The sequence below is a fragment of the Aphelocoma coerulescens genome, chromosome 9 (assembly GCF_041296385.1).
Source record: "Aphelocoma coerulescens isolate FSJ_1873_10779 chromosome 9, UR_Acoe_1.0, whole genome shotgun sequence".
Lineage (NCBI taxonomy): Eukaryota > Metazoa > Chordata > Aves > Passeriformes > Corvidae > Aphelocoma > Aphelocoma coerulescens.
In genome coordinates, this window is record NC_091023.1 from 21,953,859 (window position 1) to 21,977,845 (window position 23,987).

The following is a 23,987-nucleotide window of genomic DNA, read 5'->3' on the forward strand; positions in this document are numbered from 1 at the left end:
TAACAGTATCCAATTTATTTAAAAGTATTTAACATGCAATTCTCTCAAATCTTTATGGCCTAATATATCATATCCCTTGTCCACATAACCACCAAAACTGCTCACTGTATTTAATACCCGTAGTATGCTACACATTCCACCAGGATCTCCAGCAAGAGTTAATAATTGCTCCTTGAAGCATTTCTAATGATCCAGATCCTGATCCCTGTGTAGGGAAGTATGTGAAATAACCTTCAAATCCACTACAGCCATATTAAAGGTACATTAGTTAATTCTACTCCATACTTTCTGCAATAATGTACACAGCTTTTTAGCAGCATGGCTGTTGATTAGCACAAAAGGTCAAAAATCAAATTTGCATGTAGACTAGACTGTTTTAATGCAATTCTTAAATTATTCTCCTGAAAATATGAGGAAGAAGCCTCTCCTCCTCCCCAGATTGTGAATGCTAATGTTAATGCTTTCTCCCTAGCAATAACCGGGTTGGAGTTTTCTGTGCGTTGAGGGAATCAGAGCCATTTTCTCGTCAGGAGCGTCTTAGCAAATCACAGGATTTATATTCTTAGATAGGAGGTTGACAAAAACTGCTACTTAGCAACCCCTAGCAAGGAAGAAACATTAGCTAGATATTTGAGGAAGCTCTATCTCCTTTAGTTGCAGAGAGCAGCTGCTGAAACAACAGTAAGTGCCTGAACTCACAGGGTTGGTGGGAGGTAAAGGTGCTCAGTGCTTTTCCAAAATGGGCGCTCACAAAGTGTCTGCATCTCTGGGAGGCAGGAGAAGGGTCAGACATCCCCAAGGAAACACAGCTGCTTCTCTCCAGTTCTCTCCTGAAGCCTTGTGCTGTTGCCTTTGGATGACCAAAAGCCCGGGTTATTGATGTGTGGGCTGATGGAAGTGGCATCTTTGGGAAAGTGAAATATCTGCTGCTGCTGTGGGCACTGCACTTCAGAGCACTTCAGTTTGCAAGTGCAAACAGACAGTGGGGTGGGTACTGGATACAGAATAAAGCCCTGGCCTTTCTAAAAGCCCCAGTAAAACTGCAATTTAAAAAGAATAATTGAGCCCACAATTCTCTCTTTGGGTATGACACAGAGCTCTTAGAGGTAAGATTCCTCTGTCATGGTTGTACAGAAGAGTATCTAAAGAGTATCTAAAGAGTATCTAAAGAGTACCATGAAGAGAAAAAGCTTGAAATCAGGCATCTTTTGGATGTTCAAAAATTACCCTGTTCTGTAAAGGAACTTGGAGGAACAGGACCACATGTTTCAAGCAGAGCCAAAGAGCAAAAGACAATGGCAATTACATAGACACAGAGCCAGAGCAGCTCTGCTACTGAGGATAACATCTCTTTATGTGGATGACAGACTTTGCCAATTTTACCTCTTTAAAAGTATTCCAAAATTTTCTTTAAACTACAAATATGACTCCATCTTACCTCTGTCACATGGAAACTAAATTAAAAACTTCTGCAAGACAAACTTCAGCTACAGACTTAAGCTTTACAACTTCCTTTAGCAAGATAAAAAATATCTTTGTTTTTTAATAGAACCAACATTCCTTTCTGTCTTCCATTACATTTGAAAATGCAAATGTACAATCTTGTCCTGATCAGATTTTTTTTGACAAAAACACCTCACTGCTAAAGTAGACCTTATTAAGCCATGGCAGCACTTAATATTCAAGGCAATTCTGCCACCTCAGCTGTGCAGCCACACAACCTAGAGTTAGTTACGTGCTTTATATACACACACCAGTGTCGGTATGTGAAGTTAGAGGTTTAAAAAGCAGAGAATTTTCTCTTGCTTCCCTTCCTCATAAAGAACAGCCAGTCCCATTTAAATCAAGGGAGCATTTGGGTATTGTAAAGCAAGCATTTGAGAAAGAATGTCACAGTCTGCCCCTTATCTGCAGCTGATGGGGAAATGCCATAAACCTCATCTACCCAGAAATACCACGGCACACGGGTTATTTAATTTGCCTTCAAAGATATCTGCTGGTCAGACCTTCAGCTACTCAGCCCAATTATTACCCCAGCCAAGATTGCCAGCATTGACAAGCAGTTATTCTATTAAGTGATTTCACTGGGGTAATTTCTGCTGCTTTGTACACACCAAGCCTGCCTTTCTCTTGCTGTAGTCCCAGGCTGATGGCACACGATGCTACTTAAGGGGAGAAAGAGCAGCAGAGGGTCTTATTAGACTGCTCATATTATAAAGGAGAGCAACACCCACCCTATGATACACAGCACGATGCTTACATTTACAGATCTCACTCCTTTGTTGTCTATTTTTTAAGTGGAAGGAAAGTATTTACTACACGTGGATTTCAGCACACACACTTCCTGAAGGATACCAGGGGCATTAAAGAAACATTATGATGGACTTTTTCTGCTTGTTATTGCAATGCACTACAGAGCTGCTTGCAAGCCATGACTTCATTCACATTTTTGAGCTGAAGAACAGTTGAAAGGACTCCACAATAGAAAAGAACTACTGGGAGGCATCCCAGACTTTTGCAAAGTGGTACTCTTTGAGTTGATACTTAAACATGCCCTGAGTGTTGGATATGACACATCCTGCTTAAAATCCAGGCTGACCAAACTCTTTTCTTTTCTTTTCTTTTCTTTTCTTTTCTTTTCTTTTCTTTTCTTTTCTTTTCTTTTCTTTTCTTTTTTCTTTTTTCTTTTCTTTTCTTTTCTTTTCTTTTCTTTTCTTTTCTTTTCTTTTCTTTTCTTTTCTTTTCTTTTCTTTTCTTTTCTTTTCTTTTCTTTTCTTTTCTTTTCTTCACTCAGCAATTTAACTTTATTTATAAATAGAACTAGCAGAAGGGATGACTCCTTTCTTGCATATAGAGGAAAGGAAAAGGTGGGGGTATCACGCCGAAGTTCTCAACACACGAAAGGACACATGATTCACTCCTCTCACATGCTCTGCAGCTCCTTTTTGCAATGAAAGCTTTGTTCTGGCTGTTCGTGCTGGGTGTTTAGCAGGAGCTAAGGTAAGCTCCATCCAGAAGAGGCTGATCTGCTTTGTGTGGGTGCTTTTTCATCCCAAGGTCAGAGGAAGGAGGATGTCACAGGGCTGATCCTCAGGCAGCAGGACCCTACTTCTCTCCCAGCAGGAAGGTCTTCAAAGATGCCTCCAGGAATGAACACCCTTTTTGGTTTTAGTTTAAAGGGAATTTGTGCAGCAAAAGGTTTTCTAGGGAATGCTCCCTCATGGAAGGATCCCCGCCTCAAGCGAGGCTGCCCATTATGAATTAAGTCCTCAACAAAAAGTCCATCAACTGCTTATTTTTACTTTCTCCTTTAAATTCTCCTTGGAATACGAGTCATACATCCAGAAAGTAACAGCATCACCATTTACCTGTTTATGATCTGAATATGTTACTGCATTTTTAACCAGGATACAACTCTAACTCCATTCCCTGCATTTTTGCTTCCTTCGCTATCTGATTCCTCTTTCCCACTGGAGTTTCCATTTAAGTTTGCTACTTGCCTAACCTTCACTGTGGCTACATGGGCTGGTTTCACTTTCATCTGATTGCCAGGTCACTTTATTATGTTTTTTACTGCAGCTTAGTAGCCCCTTGAATTCTGCTACAGTTCATGTAATTCTCATCATGCGGATCAGCTCCCCATGGAAATTTTCTTCCTGCCAGCAGCAGTTATTTACTTTCTCTTTCTGCATTTCTCATTGTCACTGAAACACCACCTCTGACAATGTTCAACCTCCTCTAATCCCTTAAAAAAAAAATCAAAACCTTGACAGTTATTTATTTATTTACTTCCAATCTACTCTAAATTTAAATAGCATTGCTGTGTCCACAGAGCGTTGGCTCAGTGGCCAAATTTATTTCCTGGAGCTACGTGGCCTGCCCTTATATTTTTCTGAAGAGTCAAGCAGAGAAAAAATTGTTTTCTTTTAGCCTTTACTTTCTTAATCACCAGAGAAGCCCCCAACAGACACAGCATGATGAGAGAGGATTGTTACCTGCTTTCTGAACTGATGACTCAACGCACTCATTTCTTAGTGCTTGCACAAAAAGGGTTTGGGTGGATTTTAAGAATAGCAGGGAAAAACCATTTGCTGCATCTCAAATGTTGTGAGACTATTTGGTGTTGATAAGAGCTCTCTTTCTTTCTCATTAACTGATTGCTTCTCCATCTTTTAATGCACACAGCTCTACCTGGGGTTTTCAGAGACCGACAATCAGGTGGAGACTGAGCTCCATTTTCTTCTTTGCTTTAGCACCACGTTAACTGGACTGGGTCAGACCTACAATTTCACATATCAGAGAGCACAGAAATCTTTTTCCTTGCTGGTGTCTCCTAGTAATACTAGGTCAGGTCCTCAGAAAATGACTCTTCAAGTGATAAATGTAGCCTGTAAGGATGTTGTCCTGGTCTGCCCTCTTAGAGATGGGTTAACAGTTCACAAGAAGATGGTTTTGGAAGGACTCTCGTGAGTCCTCCAGTCAAATCATGTGCTGTTATACACCTTTGTTTCACCAAGTATCTCACTCATACATTGAGTAAAATCCATCTGAGAACTAGTTGGGCTTTCTGCTCCGAGTGAAACACACTGCAGACCTTCCACCTGAATTATCTGAAGCTTAATTGTCACCCCAGTCTTGTTTGTACCTATTTTTACACAATGGTCCTTCTGCTATCATTGTCTTTTATCTCTCCTTTCCTTTTCAGTTGTTTGCTCTCTTTGGAACTCAGCCCTGTGTTATGTTTATTGAGAAGAATAATAAACCCTTGGCATTTTCATTAATAGACTAATCAAAGCACACTTCTCTCAAAAGAGGTATCTCCTACCGTGCTGGCTTCTCTGCTCTGTGGTGCTTGGATTTAAATTAACCTCTCCAAACACAGCTGATGGGAGCTATCTGCAATCCTCCAGAGAACTGCTGACCAGAGCTCCTTTTCCCTGTGCACTGCCTGATTCTCTCCTTCAGCTAATAGAAGTACCAGTCCACTGCCTCAGCTCTTTCTTTCCCAGTTGCTCTCACATCTGGAGCTCCCAGATTACAGCTGCATTCCTGACACTGGTCTCCAGCACACAGTCTTTTATTTCATACTGTTCCACAATTATCTTAGGTATTAGATTAAAAGGTGTAAAATTAACTGTACCAGGATTATTTGTATTTTTTTAGAGTCAAAGAAAACTGAGGTTTTTTCCATTATTGTTCCTGTAAGAGGTACAGAAAGCAAGATCAGAGTTGTTATTAAATTCTTAGCCTTGATAAAAGAACCACGTTCACATTTGATTGCAACACTTGATGGTTTCCCAGTGCAAATTTCTGCAAAACCAAGATCAAGATCAAGACCAAACCAAATGACGAAGATCCTTTGTGCAGAGAAGTTCAATTTAAAAACAGGACAGAATTTATTGAAAAAAAACAAATGTCATTCCAAACTTTCCTTTCACTCTGTTCAGTTCATGATTGGACCTAGAATCACCTACCTGAAGTGCATGGAAATGGCAGCATCAGGGTGCCACCATATGGAGCTGCCAGAACAAAGGTCTGCTAAAAATACTGGAAGTGGTTTTGAAAATTGATGCCAATTCTTGGAATTTCAGGCACTTAAGTGCATTCAAAACCCTGATTAGATGAATGGAAATTTCACTCTGAAGGGCTGAGCATTCAGATATGCAATGGCTCCAACTCGTCGGGAATCTAGGCCAAATTGCTTTTGAAAATCTCGGTAGGGTGCTTATTTGCATTTTTGGCATCAGAATACTTCTGAAAATATGGTGGCAAGGCTGCCATCCATCAAACACTTCAGCAGGTGCTGAGATTTTATGCAAGCACTTGGCTGAGTTTCTGTATTCACACACATTTAAAATTTACCATGTGCCTGGCTGCCTGGAGGATCAGAGACCACCTCTGCAGGTTTTAGGCCCTCAAGGTTATATATTTGAAAACTCTGGATTTTCCTAGTCTGCAAACAAACCATAAGCTGACACGCTGCATGCTTTCCTCAACCTCTTCACTGAAACTTTAAAAGCAATCCAGGTAATATTTAGGTAATATTAATAGAGAGGATTATGGAAAAGCCATTTCCAAAAGAGAAAATTGCATTCAAGTTTGTTATCTGCTCTCCCCCCTTCACATATGTTATGACTGCATATTTAATTTTCTACTACTACTACTAGAGAGAGCGTGGCAAGAAAATCTTTCTTTTTCCCTCTTCAGAGATTGGCAGCAGCATTATTTTTAAGGTGCTGGATATCATATTGCTTACAGCATTACCTGCACAAATACATGTGTTGATAAGCCTTAAGGTGCAGGATGTAAAGGACTGGATTTTTTTTCCTGTGACTCTCACTAACCTTCCTGTTTTTGCTGGGAAAACAGGGCAAGCACAGCTTGTGTCCAGTGTGATGGAGAGGTTCCATTACACCAACCTCCTTGGCCACTGGCAGAGAGAGGAGGAACAGTCCCAAGTGATGAATCGAGTGATGGCTGAGCTGGCGACCATCCCCTGCCCACAGGAAGTCACTTGGGAGGGTGCAGAACTGGTCAGGGTTTATTTCTAACATTGATTTTGGCCTTTAAAAGAAGGGAGCCAGGGAGGGAAGGGCTGGGCCAGAGCTCTGCACTGCAATTTGTTCCATAACTCATTTTTCCAATGTGCAGCCCTGAAGTAGTTTTTAAATCGTCCTTCAGTGCTTTATCAGAGGAGGTGCTGATCACCTGCAAGGATGACTTTTATAGAACCAGCATGACTCATCTGTGGGCATATTTTTAAAACCTCTTCTTTTCCCCCAAACCTCCCCAAATCAGTCTGGGAAAATGATTGCAATTATTCAGATCATGCTACTTTAAGTTATCTAACCTCAGAAGCCACCTGCGGCAAAACAGGCCCAATCCAGCTACAGCTGAGCAGAGGGGGAAGGAGAGGAAAGGTTTCCTTTCCTGCTTCCATTCACAATTTGCTCCCTGCCTCTGAATAATCCCGTGTGCCTGCCATGCTTTGTTTTCCTTTTGTGAGAGGAGGGCAGTGATGCCAGCAGGACTGGGACTGGAGTCATTAATGGCCTCATAGTACATCAAGAAGCTGTGATCAGAAAGCACCATGTGATTATTCTTCCTCGAGGCTGTCAGGTTTTATGAAGGGGGAAGGAAGGAACTCAGGTACATGTAAATTTAAAGCATTTCATTCTAAGGGGGGGAAAAAAAAAGCATAGCAGTTCCTCCACAGCCCTTGCATCTAAATGCAGTCCAATTTTGATGATCCAACTAAAACCTCTTGGTTTTCCCAAAGCCGGTCCCTTGCCATTTGTTTGCAGTCCTGCAAAGCTCCTAAGCTCTGCAGAATTAAAGCTTCACAGCAGCTTGCTTTAGGGAAGAGAAGCATCAGCCTGCAACTGCAGGAGGTGGTTGCCAGACTTTGAAGTCTGGGCTCGAGATAAGGGGAAACGACATTGCAAAGAAACTGTGTTATTAAAAGACATTCTCCTTTTGATTCAAGTTCTCTGGTATTAAACTTCAGCAGGCCCACATTTCAAGGCTGGCTAAGGGGTCTTGAGTTATTGGTACATATTTCAGTGATAGGTTTTTCTCCAGGGCACAATATTTTCAGTACATTGCACGTTCAGCACAGGCTCTCACTCCCTTGTCTGTATCTTGTCATGTACTAATCATAAACCTGACCTCCCTGGAAAGCTTTTCAGACAGGCTTTAGGCCACCCAAGACATAGGTCTTCAGTCTCATAAGGGCAGGACTGGGCAGAACAAAGGTCCATGCTGGGACACTTAAGTGACAGGCTTTAAATCTTTCCACGGAACACACATTTTTTGTTTACTGAGCACAAGGTAAAAATGCTTTTTTAAAATAATAAAGACAGAAAATCTCTACCAGCTACACTGAATTAATCCAGACTTCATTTATTTTTCTTTGTTCTGCCACCCAGCTGTAAAAGATATCTTTATTCTCTGTGTGCAAATGGAGGCTCGGTTTCTTTGTATCTGGAATATTTTAGTAAAGTTAAGGCACCACAGTGTGAAGGCACAAGACTGCAGGCAAGAACTTGCAGAATAACTTCACCAGGGAGTGATTAATGGACTTTATCTTCCCTGGTGACACCAGCCCACATGGCACAGGCTTCTCCTATGCCAGTAGGGACTGGTTCCCTACCACATCCCAGCTGCACCAAGCACAGAACATCACTGCCCATCGCTGGGTCTGCACTCCTGAGTCATCCAGGGAAAGAGGGAGAGAGAGATCCCCACTTTCTCATCCTCCTGTCACCCTCTTCATCTCACTAGAGTGCAGGCAGGGTGAACCATTTGCAGCTCTGGGCTGTCCTGGTGTTAATTCAGCATCTCCCAGTGACCACTCCAGAGGCAGCCCCCATGTCCCTGGGGTCAGAGTCACAGCACCCATGCTGACCCCATGTGCTTCTCACTCTTCAGCAACATTTCTAAGAGAGATCTAATTTTTTTTTCCATGGAGAAAACTGAGCTGGCCAAGTTCCAATTGAGCTTGGACTAATAAAAATTTAAAATAATTCCTCTGAGGTCATTCTGACTTTACACTGGTAAAACTGAGATAAGACTTTATGACCAAGGAAGGCAGTAAAATTGTGTGAGTTAGAAAAGGGTAAAGATGCCAAATGTTTATTATCACATACTGAATAAGTTCTATAAAGTTTAAAAGACACTGAATTTATAATAGTACAACTCACAATGATCCCAAAGGCATTTCAGTTATAAACTCCTTTGTGTACATATCTTCCTGTAACTAAATAAATAAAGTCCTAAGATATGGCACAGAGAACCTCAACTGAGGCCTTTTTAAGTCAGTATTTATTCACAGACCCTGGGAAAACAAAGATTCTGTGTTTTCAATTAGCTTGAACAATTGAATATAATTGAATACAAGTGGAGAAAAAACCCCGAAGAAAATCTTTCCAAGGTTTATGATTTCAATGTCACCATATTTGCACATCATAAATCAAGATGAAAGGTTGTTAAAAAAGGAAAAATCTATTTTCATTTAAAATCAAATTAGGACTTTTTTTTTTTTTTTTTGTAAAGCAGCATTTCTCTTTGGGGGGCATTTTCCAAGAAAGATCATCCTTGGGAGAATTACTGTGGTTTGCCAACTGACCACTCTTGTAGCTGCACCTTTTGTCTGCCAGTAGAGCTGGTGAAACACTTTGGGTGATAAAAATTAAAACCAGAGCACACACTGGGCACTTTTCACTGGCATGTACCAGTATCAGTGAAAATAATTGGAGTGATTTCTTGTTTTCACTTGTTGCCCAAAGCAGTGAAATCTGCAGCCTGTTTGGGCTGTCAGAGCAGCCCCTTAGGGGTGACCGACCAATGTCCTGGTCCCTGTCCCTGTGGGTGCTGCCCAGCCAGTTCTTCAGGAGAATTACTCCCAGGAAAGCACTGGAAACATCCTCCCCTTTCCTGACCCGTTCCCCTGCTGCCTGGTTTGATGCAGGACCTGTGCTTTGCCCATTCTGCCCTTAATACCCTTAATCTCTAGGCTGTGTCTACTCTGGATTCATAGAAGGAGATTATATGTCATAAAAGTATGGTGATAGAAAATTTCTGATGGGTTAACTCTTGAAGTCAAGAGGCAGAACTTTGCAATTATTTCATCAATGCAGAGGCACAACTTAAAAAGCACAAAGGTTTTCATAAAATGTTTGGACCAAGAAGATCCTACTTAATGGGTGCACAAGCACAGGAAAAGCAGGCTGGGACTGAGCATAGCAAATTTCTGAGAGATTCAAAGGAAGATTTCTGCATCCTTTATCCAGTGTTGGGACACAGATAAATAATTTTAACTTCAAATACTCAAATGTGTAAGGTAACTTGAGGAAATGCAGATCTGCTTCTTGAATCTCAGGGTAGCATTTTTTCATCTTGTGCAGATGAGCCTAAATGCTGATGTTTTAAGTTTTACCACCTATTCACTTATATTAGAGTGCTGCCTGTCTAGGTACAGATGGAAGAGAATTTCTTGAGGGAAAAGACAATTTCTCCATGAATTCTATGTTTACATTGTCCAATTCCTTGTAATGAGTAATGGATTTGGGAAGAGATTCCAAAAACTATTGTTTGCATTCTCTTCAGAATGCACATTTTGGAAAAGACCTACCAGAACACAGCAATGTCACAGGTATTAAACACCAGTTTTTCCCAGTCTGTCCCTAAATACTGATGCTAATGGCTGCTCACAGGAGTCTGCTCAAGGATCTGAGCCTTGTGTCTCTCTTACTGAACTAAGAGCCACTGAAACATTTCCAGGTGTTTGGGAAAGGTGCAGGGTGAGGCAATGCTGTGACTAACCTGGAAGGGTACCGGGGTGAGGCAGTGCTGCAGCTAACTGGAATTTTAGCCTCCCTCTAATGCTAAGGACTGATTACCAAGTATTTTCCCTCAGCTTCTTTTTATAGTTTACACTAGAAATTGTCAGCCTTGGTTTTATGCTCTGTTATGCTGAATGATGGGGAGAAGGAAGGGTTTGTCAAAGGAAAAGAATAGTTAAAGCAGGGAAAATGAGCTAGATACTTCCAGCTACAGTAAAAGCATCTCAGCTTTATTGTTGTCCTCTTGTAAGGTTTTACATGCTGCTTTAAATGATGATACATTAGCCTTGGGAGAAAATACTAAAAAGCATTCATGTACGACGCAGAGTATCTCAGACAGCTAAGGAATAAAATATGGAGCCTTTATTCTTTACAACCCAATTTTTTCTTTACTAAATATAAACATTTACTGCATTAAAATGTATAAGCTTAAGTACAAATTTTCCAGAGGATTTTTTCCCATTGTGAAGTATTTTATATCCACAATAATACAGTGTAATGGCTGAAGCAAAGATGAGGTGGCAGTGCTCATTGTGTGAAAGATGAGTAATAAAATCATCAGCGTACAAATGATTTTTTAATTAGGTTTTAATCTGTGTATTTAGAGAAGTTATTTCTGTGTGAATTCTGCACTGATAATTTTTATCTCAGTACCACAGCTGCAGTCACTAATGGCTGATGCCATGGACATCCTTGAAGGAAGAAGTGAAGAAGATCGTGTGTGGACTAAAATCCAGAAGGTAAAAAGCAGCAGCAAAGGGCAGGAGAGTATATTGCTCCTTGGGGAGTAAAAATTCCACCTGAGTCATATCTGTTTGAAAGGTAGAAAGAAGGTAGGTGCCATTGAAGCCTGACTGCACCCCTTGAACTCTGTTAGTGCTCAGGCACTAACCACAAATACAGGTTTATTATTTGATTTAGCCCCTATGGTTGAACTTTGTCCGTGCTAACAGTCTCATGGGGTTGTCTAACACATTAAAAAAAAGAGAAAAAACCAACCTGAATAGCTTCTTTTTGGCTGATAATTAGAATTCTCTTCTATCTTTGTTGTGTGTGGTACTGTGCTAATTGGATGTGGGGGGGAAGTTGTTAGGGAATGAAATTCAGCCCGACAATTTAGGTCTCTCTTAGTGGAGCTCAAATGAGGCTTTGTTGATGTGAAAGGCAAAAGACACGTAAATGCCTTTCTGGAGCCCCTGCACAGCAACTGGTCAATTTAATTCTGAAAGGATTTGTGAAATGCAGGCAGCCTTGTGTTGGTTCTCTGTGCAGATGAGTCTGGCCCAGCAGAATGAATAATAGGTCAGGCTGGGATGTAAGAGGAGTATCTTATATTTTTTACAAAGTCTTTCAAACCAGAGCAAATCACAGCTCTGGGTATTCACCACCACAGACATTCAGCCCCTTGTGAGGAAAGGGACAGCCACACATCACTGGGGAAGGAAAATGTTATTAATGGTTCTTACAGCTCCCTCAGATCCCAGGGGAATGCACTCTCACTCTGGATTGTGGATGCAATGACAGGTTGGTGAATAAAGGATTCGAATTTCTGTACTGGCAGGACTTGAAATTGCCCTTCTTTGGGATTTGGGGTTTGCAGACAGATCTCAGGTAAGACACTGAAAACCCCAAACTCTTCCTGCACTGAATCAGTGTACCCAGGACAAGCAAATGAGACAGAGATTTCTGAAAGACACCACAAGGGTGGAGGGTCAAGGTGTTTTCAAAGTGATGATATTCATTATATGTCTAAGTTATTTGAATTATAATTTCAGAAAGCATCTATCTCTTCTGAGAGAAAGTCTGAGTAGGTGTGTATTGCCACAGTTTGCTGTCAGATCAGTGGCTTTTAACAAAGTTTTCCAAGAACATAATGTTTTCAGAAACTAATCAAATCTTAAGTGCCCCAAATTACAGACAGACTGGGTTTCATCACTTTCAAATGCTTGTGAGGCAAAACAAAGGACAAAAATTCCTACCTTTTTGACATTACACCAGGATAGTCTCTAAATCTCTCACACCTGCCTACAGATCATGAGAATACTTTGCAACACAAATGCTGCACATGATATAAATTATATATACTTATACAAATACATTTATTTTTCCTGCCTTATATAATAAACATTGGTAGCTACTTGAGTACAAATACAGCTGCAAATAGCCTATTCCCTGTACTCTCTAGTACTTAACCTTCCCATTTTAGACAGTAGACTTAAATGTGAAAGGCAGATTTCCAAGGTTTTTCCAAAAGTCAGTATTTTAACCCACAGTCAAGTGCTTGAATAACCAGCCTGATTTTCACAGCTCTGAATAATCACAGACCAGAGGCTGTGGAGAATGGACTGAACAGAGATAGCTTAATATTTATTAAAGGTGACTTAAAATTTTGTTTATTCCCACATTTTTAACACAAAGTAACTAACATAAATTCAGTAAAACAAAGTATTTTATTTGGTGTATTTGTCTATATGTATGTATACCCTTTATATTTCTCTGGATACTTTTGTTTTCAGGATAATTTTAACAGAAATCAAGCTAATGTCTAAAAATGGACTGGTGTCCCATATTATGCCACATGAATCTGTGCATAACTCAATATTTGGGATTGAAATTTACTGAATGCATTAAAATCTCCTCCCTGCCATTACAAAATTTGGTGCTTCAAAATCCGTTTGCATTCTGAGCATATGTTTGCATTTAATTTCTGACAACTCACATAACTATTTGATTTGAAGCATCTTGTTCCAGGCAGAACTCACTGTTTGTTTCATAATACTAAAATATTTTTCTGTATTATGTCAGAACAAAGAAATGAAAAGCATCATCAACTTTACTTTCTCAAAAAGTGCATTTCAGCATATTCAGCATGTTCTTAGGAAAAAAGTCTGTTTAAGTAGAAGAGACAGGAGAACACTCAGGGAGCTTGGGGGAGAAGGGTTTGTTGGATTTTTTGGTGGTTTGTGGTTGTTGATTTTTAAATCAGCTCTAATTAAGAATGTTACACCAGGTTAAAGATCTCTAACACATTATCAAGAAGGAAGGATTAAATCTGGTGATTAAAAATTGATGTGGTGTGGATTATCACATCACTTGTGCTAGAACCATTTCCAAAAGTTCAGAAATTCTCTGCTCACTCACCACATGACATGGATTGTAGGAGCCTACAAAAAACCTTCACATACATCTAGTTTCAAGGTAGTTATTTGTATTTCTGCTTTTGAATTAATTTACATATATTGGAAAGCAAAAAAAAGAACATAGAGGGGTTTATACAATCAGCTATAAATGCAAAGCTCTGGGAAGCTGACAGCTATGCTCCCACCAGTGAAGTTTGGCTTTTGCAATAGAAACAGCTGTTGCACCTAATGAAAGCACTCAACAGTTTTCTCTAATGCAGCAGAGTTATAGCAGTGCCTATTTTCCAAATGGTTAAAGGGTCTGTCAGAATTGCCATTACAAACCACTGTTTTCAGGGCTTTATATTCTAGAGTCAGCCATAAAAAAATTCATTCAGGCTGAAATCTGACATCAAAGGGCACAAAGCCTGACACCCAAACACTTTTCCTGTTGTCATAGTGGAGGGTTTATCAAATTAGTTTGGAATTAATGTGGACAAATTTGAATTTACAGGACTGACAAAGTAGTAATAGATATGTAGCTTCAAGTGTTTTGGGTGCTGCTCTGCTCATCCAATTCACTGACAGATTTACGTTTTTAAGTTAACTAATTTATCAAACGGGCTAATTATTTTTGTAAGCTTGAACACAAAGAAATGAAAAATGACTTCATAATTAGCTGGGAAAAAGAGAACATCAGTGCATGGAAGATGCTTTTCTCAGTATCTCAGCCACAAGGAGAGGTGACCCAGGAAAGCCCAGGTTACCTTGGGAGATTAAAAAATGTCCTCCCACAGAGCCTTTACCCACATCCTAGGCATCCCTGAGGAATGCCTCAGAGGCAGGGAAAATGGGTCCAGTCAGTCTCCCAACATCCCTATTCTGCAGAATTTTACTGACGCTTTTGCTCACAGTCCCCTGGATAAAATCTGATCAGCAATTGGGAGAAACAGACACCCTCAAACCTTTCCAGCATTTAATGGAAGGACTGAGTCACAGTATACTACAGGAATATGGGCAGGATTTGAGGCAACATACTAAAGCTTTGCAATTTTTTTTAGTTACTGTCTCTGTCCAAATTGTGTTATAAGTTGAGCCTTAAAGGTACTTAAATATCACAACTTCAGCATTGCAGGAGAATGGACCTCTCTGAAGCCCCCCTTATGCATGGGAATCCCACCTAAAGTTGTCAATAGGAAACATTAAGGAAAAGAGAATCAAACCCTCTTTCTAAAGGGGCTTAAATCTTCACAAGACAGGTAGAAATGTATTTTTGCTTACTGGATTTTAAAGTCTAAATTCTCTTCTTAATTCAAATTGTATTTGAATTTATTATTTTAGCAAGACTTATTTAGCCCAGTGGTTTAAGCAACAATCGCTGATGCACGAGGCTCAGCAGCAATGAACAGGAAACTCCAAGAGATATTGAGGGAAATTAGGATGACAACTCAGCTCTGTCCCACAAAACTCAGTCCAGGCACTGAGGCTTAGGCAGATGGGGACACTCCCCTAGTAGCCAGATCTGGCTGTTACTGATGAGCTGCTTTGGTGACAGTTACACACGATATAAGTGGCATCTGACATGCACATCAGTGCTGGGTCTGGCAGTAAAGCTTGGCCCTGAGTAACTCAAGGAATCAGGCCTCTGTATGGTCAGTGCAGGACTTCAAAGCAGCCACAGACAGCCAGAGGGGGTTAGAGTATCTCAGATACCTAAAACAGCCCCCCCTTTCCTCTACAGAGCCTTTGTCCCCCTGCAGTATTGTGAGAAAAAAAATAAAGAAACAAAAAGAGATTACTTTCCTATCTCATAGCAATAAATTCATTAATAAAGCCTCACAATATTGTTACAGTGAGAGGCATTTCATAAAATAAACAGATACTTTAGAGCCTATCAACCAGAAACTTTTGACATCCAAAGAGAGAAGAGCTTTGTAAGTGCAAGTGCCAGGATGGCTCTGCTTTCTCTACCAAGATAATAATGCAGCTCTACTTCTCTCCTCCATTTAGCCCCTAGGCTTTCGTAGCAGTTTCACAGGATCCTCTTAACATCATTTGAACAGCCAAAGGAGAGACAGGAGTTGGCAAATAAACACTTTCCTCCACTTCCACATGTGAGACACTTCATAAAACCTTCACAACTGAGTTTACCTCAAGGGCATCACATACTTTGCAATTTAGATAAGTTATTATGCCCATCGTTTGCTGAGCTCAGTGGAATGCCTGTTTCATAAATCTGAAAGCAGAGCAAACATGGATGAGTGAATAAAAGAACAGATGTAACTTACATAAGGATAAGAATATAACAAAAGCTGCACTAATATATGTGAATATGAAGTGAAGTAAAATTAGACTAACTTATTATATAATCTTTTAGCCAGGCACGTAGATTTTCAGCAGTTGACCTCTGCTCACATCTCTGCCTTCTGCAACAGCAGGGGGACACTGTCTGATGAACTGCGCTCTTCCACTGACATTATCTCTTAATTGAAAATCAAGCCATGGAAAAGGGCCACAGACTCACTGGGCTCTCAGACAGCCAGAGGAGCAAGGAGGGAGATTCATGGCATGTTGATGGAAAGTGGACATGCTGCTGAATAGTATTTGCTGGCTACTCCAGCAGCAATTTGATGGATATGACTTTGTAACACCTGATAAAGTCATCCAAGCCCACGCCACAGCCACTGGGAACTGCACTTGTTCCCAGAGCACACAGGTTTCAAAAGTCACTGAGTTCTGGTGCACTTCTTTGACTCAAACTTCACTATTCCTAAATTAATAGAAGGAAACCAATTCCTGGTTTATTCTCTTCTTGGGGCAGTGGTGCAGCCAAGTGTTTCATGAATGAGTGGACCCACTGTGAAGAAGGAAAGCAAAGGGTGGGAAAGGGCAGGAAAAGGACCTTTTTCTGAAACAGGAGTAGAAGTCTAACATGCAGTGGAGTCAGAAAAGTGCAAATGCAAAAGAAGAATAATGTTAGTGGCACTGATTCAGGAAGACTGAGAGTGAAGGAAACCAAGAGCGGAACAACCGGGTAGAAACACAAAAATTCTTGTTGGAGCTGACCGAAGATTGGCTTCATATCAAGATTACAGAAAACATTGAGACAATCTGGAAAGGGTTAATTCTGAATCAGCAACAGCCTTGAGAAACTGCAGCAGAAGTTCTAACCTGGTGCTGAGTAAAGTTTTTAGATCAGGCAGAGGGAGTGGGGAGAATACATGAGCAGAAAATGAAGTTTGCCCCACAGAATCTCAGGTGATACAAAAGAATTGTAGGCAACCAAAGAATCCCGTTAATAAATTCAGCCCCACCACGGGGACAATAAAAGCATGACAGCATTCACAGAACTCTTTGTGTAAGAAAGAGGTGACAGTGGGATTTCAGCAGCTATCAATACTCCTGTTCTCCAAAATCAATTCCTGCCCCTGTGAGTCTCTGGTTCTTTATGCCTTGCATGCGAGAGAATAAAAGAGGCCCCAGCAAGATGCCTACATGGCCCTTGGCTGCTCTGGAAGAAGCAATTGCATCCTGGCCATCTCCCACCCTCCGGACACCAGTATCTAATATGAAGCTGAGCTGTTTGGTGGTCACACAGCAAACAGCTCTGCCTCGTGGCAGACCAGCACTGCAATGTAAAAACAGCAGCTGTAGCTACCAACAGTGAACTTCTGAGGTTTAATTCAAAGCTAAGGGAGACATGGGAAATTTTAACTTTGTTGCTCCACACCAGAAGGAAATTTCTGTATATAAAATAAATCAGTCTAATAACACATATAATCTATCCCCATAATGCTTAGGCCATGACAGCTCCAACAAAAAACTACTAATCAGGAAGGACTTTTGTGCTGAGAAGGCCTTTGGTCTATTCCACCAAGCTATAAGGTGTGATAAGTCACCAGAATAATTTTAAATAGCAGTAAATCTGGCAACTAAGCACTAAGTGTCCTAAAATTGGAATAATGTAGGTGCTTGCAGCTGCCTGGCAGTTAAATCACAGGCAATTCTGGGCCCTGCCAGTCCCCACATAAGGATTTAGATAAACATTTCCCCAGCCCTTGCTAATGGTGCTGTCAGTTATAAACAGGCACTGTGCTCACCTGCTGCCCTCGACCACAGAAGGTCTCCAGCCCTATAAACTCTTGCTACCACACATTGCTACTGCTGTGAAAAACAGTGTGAGTCAACAAGGCTGCTGATAGTAAACACTGTGCTGGACAGGGATTTCAGAAGAGTTTAAGAAGTACAAAAGGACTGTCCGAGCTGTGAGGTAGTTATTAAGCACAATTCATTACCAGCATCAATGTTATTTTTATTCCGTTCCTCACCCACAAAGACTCTTTCCACCATCTGCTTTTAGCACTGGGGCTTTGCTGCTGTGCTTAGAAGCTCCAGGCAAACACTGGTTTTCCATGTTTCACAGAGCTCATCTCTGAAGGTTGGGAAGGCACACTGGAGCTGTCTGTCAGAATTCCCTCTTTAAAGAAAGGCCGTGCATACAAACGAGGCATTGGAAGTACAGGCATGGAGCATGAGGGACAGCAGATTGATCTTTGGCCAGCACCTGACTATGAACACTTCCAGCAGCAGGTCCAAGGTGACAGCTGGGCACTCAAACAAACACAGGGAAGCAGCTTTTTCCTGCCCAGGGCAGCTCAGATCCCGGGCAAACCTTCTCCCTTGCAAAAGCAGCCACAACAGTCCAAATGTGCTTCACTTAACACAGAAACAGTAAAATCAGGATTTTATTTCCCCCCCCAATACTTAGCAACCTCTGTTCTAATTGACTTTAATGGAAGGTAGTGATTGGGATTTAATTTTTATTAAGATATTAGTAGCTTTTCTCAAGATTTGCCTCCACACCCTATATAGCCATCCCTACTTACTCATAGACCCTTCAGGTACTGTTTCTTTGGTTATAGTCACTCCAAGGAGGGCTTTAGCAAGTACCTGTGGGAGACAAAGGAAAACACTGAGACATGCTTCATGTTTAAAGGCAGCTCATTTGCCTTCCTTTACTTATATCTCCCAAGTAATAAAAATAGAGTCTGTATGCCAGAAGATCCTTTCTGCCATTACCTATTATTTATAGCTCCTGCAGATATTTTCAAAAACATCTGTTTCTTCCTTGAGCATGACTCCCCTGGGTTTTATTGGGATTGGGAAGTTTGGATGTTTAGGCACCACACTACAGAGGATACATGCACCCATGTGAGACGTACTTTAATGATGTAACAATTTACAGGGATTGCTTGCTGCTTACCCAACTAAATTCTTCTCTAAACAAAGTTATTTCCCTAGTGGATTTCCTTATTGGATTCTGCCTCTTTCTCATTTTATTCTAAACTCTTTAGCAGACTCTATAACTGATATTTTGCATTTGCACTCAAATTCACTTTGAATCTGTTAAGAGATATGTGCGCTTTCAAGTTTAAGTCAGCTTGTGATGAGAACAGCTCCCCCATTTTTGGATGAAAGCTTCCTTTGGACAGTCAGTAAGTCACCAAACACAGACATCTGTTCCTTGGAACGGCCCCTTGCAGCAAAGGTTGACAAGTTCCGTGACATCTGTGGCCCATCAGGACTTGGAAAAAAGCAGTGGAATGATGGATGGTCTCACAGCATTCCCCCTTTGCAGTCAGTGCCTGCCACTGGGTTAGGAACCATCTGTGGGATGTCTTATCCCAAGGAGTGCCTAGGAAGAGCAAAGGATATACTGGCTCTGGGATTATTTCAGGGCACAACCACGTGCACCCTGGAAATTCCAGAAAGGACTGATAGGGCCATCACCAGAAACGCAGTAAGTTTTTCAGAAATGGAGAATTAAGTCCCCACAAAGCCTTGCTTTGAAGAGGAGGTTCGTCCAGGTGACCTCCAGAGTCCCTTACAGTGAAATCTTGCCATGATTGTAATTCAGCTGCAGCCAGCAAGTGCTGCTTCCACCTCCCTGCATGGCACAAGCAAATCAATCAGGATGGCATCCAGAAAGCAGGGCTCAGCATTCACAGCAGCCAGGCACTCCCCTTTATACATCACTGGACAGCAGGTACAAAAGGGCAGGATTAGAAATATTTTTATATGCTCCAAACAAGGCCTGTGTGATCCTTATCTGTGTGTGGATCTATAGAATGTCATTTTCAAGAACTCCTGTAGGTCCAAATCAAACCCTAAGCCAAAGGGACACCACATTTTGTCTCACCTGATAAGACCCTCTGCAGTTCATCCCTGCAGCTAATCCTGTTGCAGTGCCTGTTACCCAAAGAACTCTGTGTTTTCAGTGCAGACAGAAACTGCATTAGACATCAGACATGTGTACCAAAACCAGAAGTATTTACAGATTCTGCCCAGACTTGGAGACCGATGTAAAACCATTTCAGTTAAGAACGAGCTGATCAGCTTGGTATTCACACAAACCACAGACCATTTTCTTCTCCCAGCAAACTGAGAATTGAGATTCAGAGCAGACTAATTGACTTACAGTCCATCCAGCCACTTCTGGTGCACTAATTATGCTTTTCACCTTCTCACTCCATGTCGGAATAGAAACACATTGATGTGTGGCACTGAGGAAAGACAGACACCACCTTGTTCATTCTGATTTTCCCCAAGAATAAAAGAGCAGAAATGCCTTTGAGACATGACTTGTCAGTGCTGCAGGTCTGTGCTGATGCCTCAGCAACACAGCAAAGGCTGTGCCATCGCCACAGCAGCTTCTGGGTCTGAGGGCACACACAGAGGCCTTGTCCTTCCCATGCTTTCCTCTGGCTTAAAAAATAGTGTCATTTCCTTCAGGTGGGCCAGAGAAGTTTGCTTTCCTTATCCTGTTTCATGTTTTCAATCAGCCACCAGCCTAGAGATCTGTCTCTGCCCTAATTCCCCTAAGCCTTAGGCACACAGACCCAGAGCCTGGTTTACCCCCAAATAACTCGTGGGTGTAAGCTGAAGGCAGAGAGTTGGAAACAGCGACACTACATATCTGTGCTCTTGCAGAGGTCCAGGTGTTTTAATTCCCTTGCTTTCTGTTCTGCCTCTCCCCAAATTAACAATTTCCAAGGCTGGTATGTTCCATGACATATGACTGGTGCAAGAATTTGAAGCACAAATAATTTTGGGGCAATGTAAAATAAATACAATATTAACAAAAAGAGCACAAAATAAACTCTGAGGACCTGGTTGATTTTCAGATTTCTGTCCCCAAAACCCTACATTTCTCTCCTTATCTTGATCCCAAAGCACCTACAGGCACCACAAGGATGTGCTGTGGACTAAGCATGTAATTAGCTTAAAAGGCATCTTTTATATTTACTTCTTCCCTCTTTCCATTTGATCTTCATTCTGTTCATTCCCCTTTCCTGCTCCCTCCAGCTGATCACAGGGGCCAGAATAAAGATAGAGAGAAAAACCCAGTGAGAGAAATAGGGTCAGGAGCAGCCTGAAATCAGGAGCTAATGAGGAACAAACAGGAGGAACTTGAGTAGATAGAGCAGTTGTGCACTGAGGAGCCTCCAGCTGGACCAGAGCTGCAGACATTGATCCAAAGAAGAAATGCTGCAAGTAACAGGATTTTATGGGGTGGAGGGAATACTCAGAATCTCTTGAAAAAAAAGAATGCAGAGGATTAAAAGTAGGTGAAGCCCAGTTTGTCTTTGTAAGTTCTTAGGTCACCAGGCACTTAAGAAAAAGACCATAAAGCCACTGAATAGCAGATGGGAAAAGTGTGGTTTTGTACATTCAGGAGAGGATTGAAGGGACTTCAGTCTAAAGATGTCAGCAGCAAGTTCAGCTGCAGAGAGCTGAGCACAGCCCCTGCAGATGGGGTGTGATGCCTCTGCCCACCTGGCAAGCACTGGCTGTGGCACATGTGGGCACTGTGGGGATCAAGGCACGATAGGTGAGGACCATAATCCAAACACAAGCAGTGCAAAGGACAGACCTGGTGGTGTTGATCTCTGTGTGGGCTGGGATCAGGCCCAAAATGAGCCTCATGTGAATCACTGCCAACACCAGCAGTGAATGTTCTGCTGTGAGCCAAGCCCAGCAGAGCTCTTCACTTGGGATTCAGCGCTGCTTTGGCCCGAGAGTAGCTGCAGGATTCAGCCATATATCCCTGGGATTCAGTCTCAGCATCAGTCTGTAGCCAGTTATTGCTCTGCTTGGGGATAAATCTTTTCCAAAATCCATTTTCCTTCAGCTGTTGTTCTAACACTAATCATGTTTGGGCTGGCTACAAACGGTGTCCTACCTACTCCCACCCACATGTATTCTTATTTAAACTGTTACTGGGAAGGGGGAAAAAAAAGAAAAGAAAAAAGTGAAGCTATTGATTCAAGAAATTTGCATTTCCCAGTGAGAGCCCCAAAGGTGCCTCACCTCAGCCAGGCAGCAGAGGAGCGGGCACAGGCAGGTTTTAAATCAAGGCAAAAAGGCAGAACATAATGCTTCCAATTTACTTTCTTAAAATGAAATGTGCAAGGTAAAAAGCCATGAATTAGCACTAGTGAACGCTGCAGCCACCAAAAAGAGATTTTTAAGCCATTCTCCAGCGCTCCCCCCCCCCTTTATCTTGTCAAGAGACTGTATTTTCATTGTGTTCTCCTGGTAATTTAAATCCTGCTCGGGCTCAGCGCGCACCGTGTAATTGTGAGTCGGCAAGGGTTTGAATGTCATCACTGCTGTGCAAATAACATCATCAGCTCATCAGCTGTGTCAGTAACATTGCAATTATGTAAGCCACTATTATTTCCACCCCTGATATGCCATATTAGAACTTATTTTGGGGGCTGGAGCTGACAGGTATTCTATCAATATGAAAAGCACACAACAGCAGCCGAGCCACGGCTCCAGGCAGGAACATCATTCCACTGGGACTTTCTGGTGACATCACCAGCAGTGCCACAGCTCACGGGGGGTCCTAAAGGAGCTGCTGTAAAACGTGCTGCTGTTCTGGTGTCACCACTGTACTCACTCCACACCCTACCCATCACTAAGGACCTGGTTTTTTTCCTCCTCTCACTCCTTGTGCTCACCCAAATGCAGGCACAAGCCCCAAAATAGAACAGTGACTTTTAACTGCGGAAGAAAGTTAGGTAGATATTTTAATTTGGTCTGTTGGAGAAGAGTCTTGGGGGCTTAGTGGTTGTTTATAATATGGCTAAGCCCTTGGACTGGAGCTCAGCACTAAGTGATTAGTCTTTGTGAGGCTTCCTGTGTGCTTTTGGCCAGATCAATGATTTCCTAAGCTTTTATTTTCAGCTTCTTAAAAATGAGGCTGGCATAATGATTCCTTTCTCTAATCCTCCACATGATTATATGGTGAGCCCATCCCAGCAGAGCCAGCCTATGAGGCTCCTCAGTGAGCCCCAACCTCTCTGTGCTCCTGTTCCAATGGATTTTTGGCTACAAGGGAGCAGAAGCCCAGGCACAAGTGCCCAGCAAGGTTCACCAGCACAGCAGAAGTTCTTCTGCAGCGTCATGCTCAGTGCTAAGCACAGCTGATCCCATGGAAATGCTCCACGGAGCAGGCAGAGCTCCTCTCCCAGAACCATTCCTTGTACCCTCAGCAGCCAGCAGGGCAGGTGGAATTGTCCATAAATGTTTCTGGTTGCCTCTCACACACTCACACCCCTCACCACCACAAACCATGGCCGGAGCACCCGGCACAGCTCCAATTTCAGGCTGAGAAGCACTTTGGTAGCAGCTCAATACATGAATAACTACAACGGGAAGCCACGCTCAGATTAATTCCCAGTCAGCTGCTCTGTGTTGTGCCTAAAGAAACAATGCTCCACTGCACGTGTGTCAGGATGATAGATTTGGACCTTTTTTTTTTTTTTTTTAAGATTATTTCAGCTTAGAATGCAATTGGAAGATTGATTCTTTAGATCCTCACATTATATAGGGCCCAGGTCTAGAGTATAACTCAGTGTGAAGGGAGATGATTCTCATCTTCGCCTTCCAGAGACGCTGCGTATCGCCAGAGCTGACAAAGGGAATGAATAAAGGTAAGGGATGGGGAGAGAGAGAGACATAAAATTATGAATGCTTGGTATTTACAGAATACCTGTACACAATACTATTGTTCTCTTTTTTTTTTCTTTTTTTGTAAATCACCCCTGCAAGGAAGATTAATACCTGAATAAGCTCTTTATTAGGTTAATTACTGTTTTATTTGGGGGGGACACTGAGGTCATTATTCTTTTACTGTATTCTTTAGTGTGTTATATTCACGGGAAAACATATTTATTCAGAACTTCATTTTGATTTAATAGAAAAATGGTTCTTGCCACAGCAATGTGGAATACTCATTTTTCTCCATGTGTTGATTTTTGGCATATAAATGCCAGAAGCCTCTGTTCTCTTTCCTTATCAAGAAAAACTTGCCTGAGATTAATTTCCTCATCATCCTTTCCTTTTAAAGTGGCTGTTTTTCAATGCCATTTAAAGGCAGAGTTGTGATAAATTCCTGGTTTCAATATACAGATTTCAATGAAAGAGTCTATTCCACAGCAGTAAAGCCGTTGAATCC

General features: G+C 41.7%; 1 long non-coding RNA gene across 1 annotated transcript; it reads right to left on the reverse strand.

Moving 5' to 3' along the window:
- Positions 1 to 14,842: 14,842 nt before the first annotated feature.
- On the reverse strand, positions 14,843 to 23,539 carry LOC138114845 (uncharacterized). Its single transcript, XR_011152840.1, has 3 exons — positions 23,352 to 23,539; positions 18,349 to 18,412; positions 14,843 to 18,178 (listed from the first exon to the last, which is right to left on the reverse strand). It is a non-coding gene; the product is annotated as an uncharacterized lncRNA (long non-coding RNA).
- Positions 23,540 to 23,987: the final 448 nt, after the last annotated feature.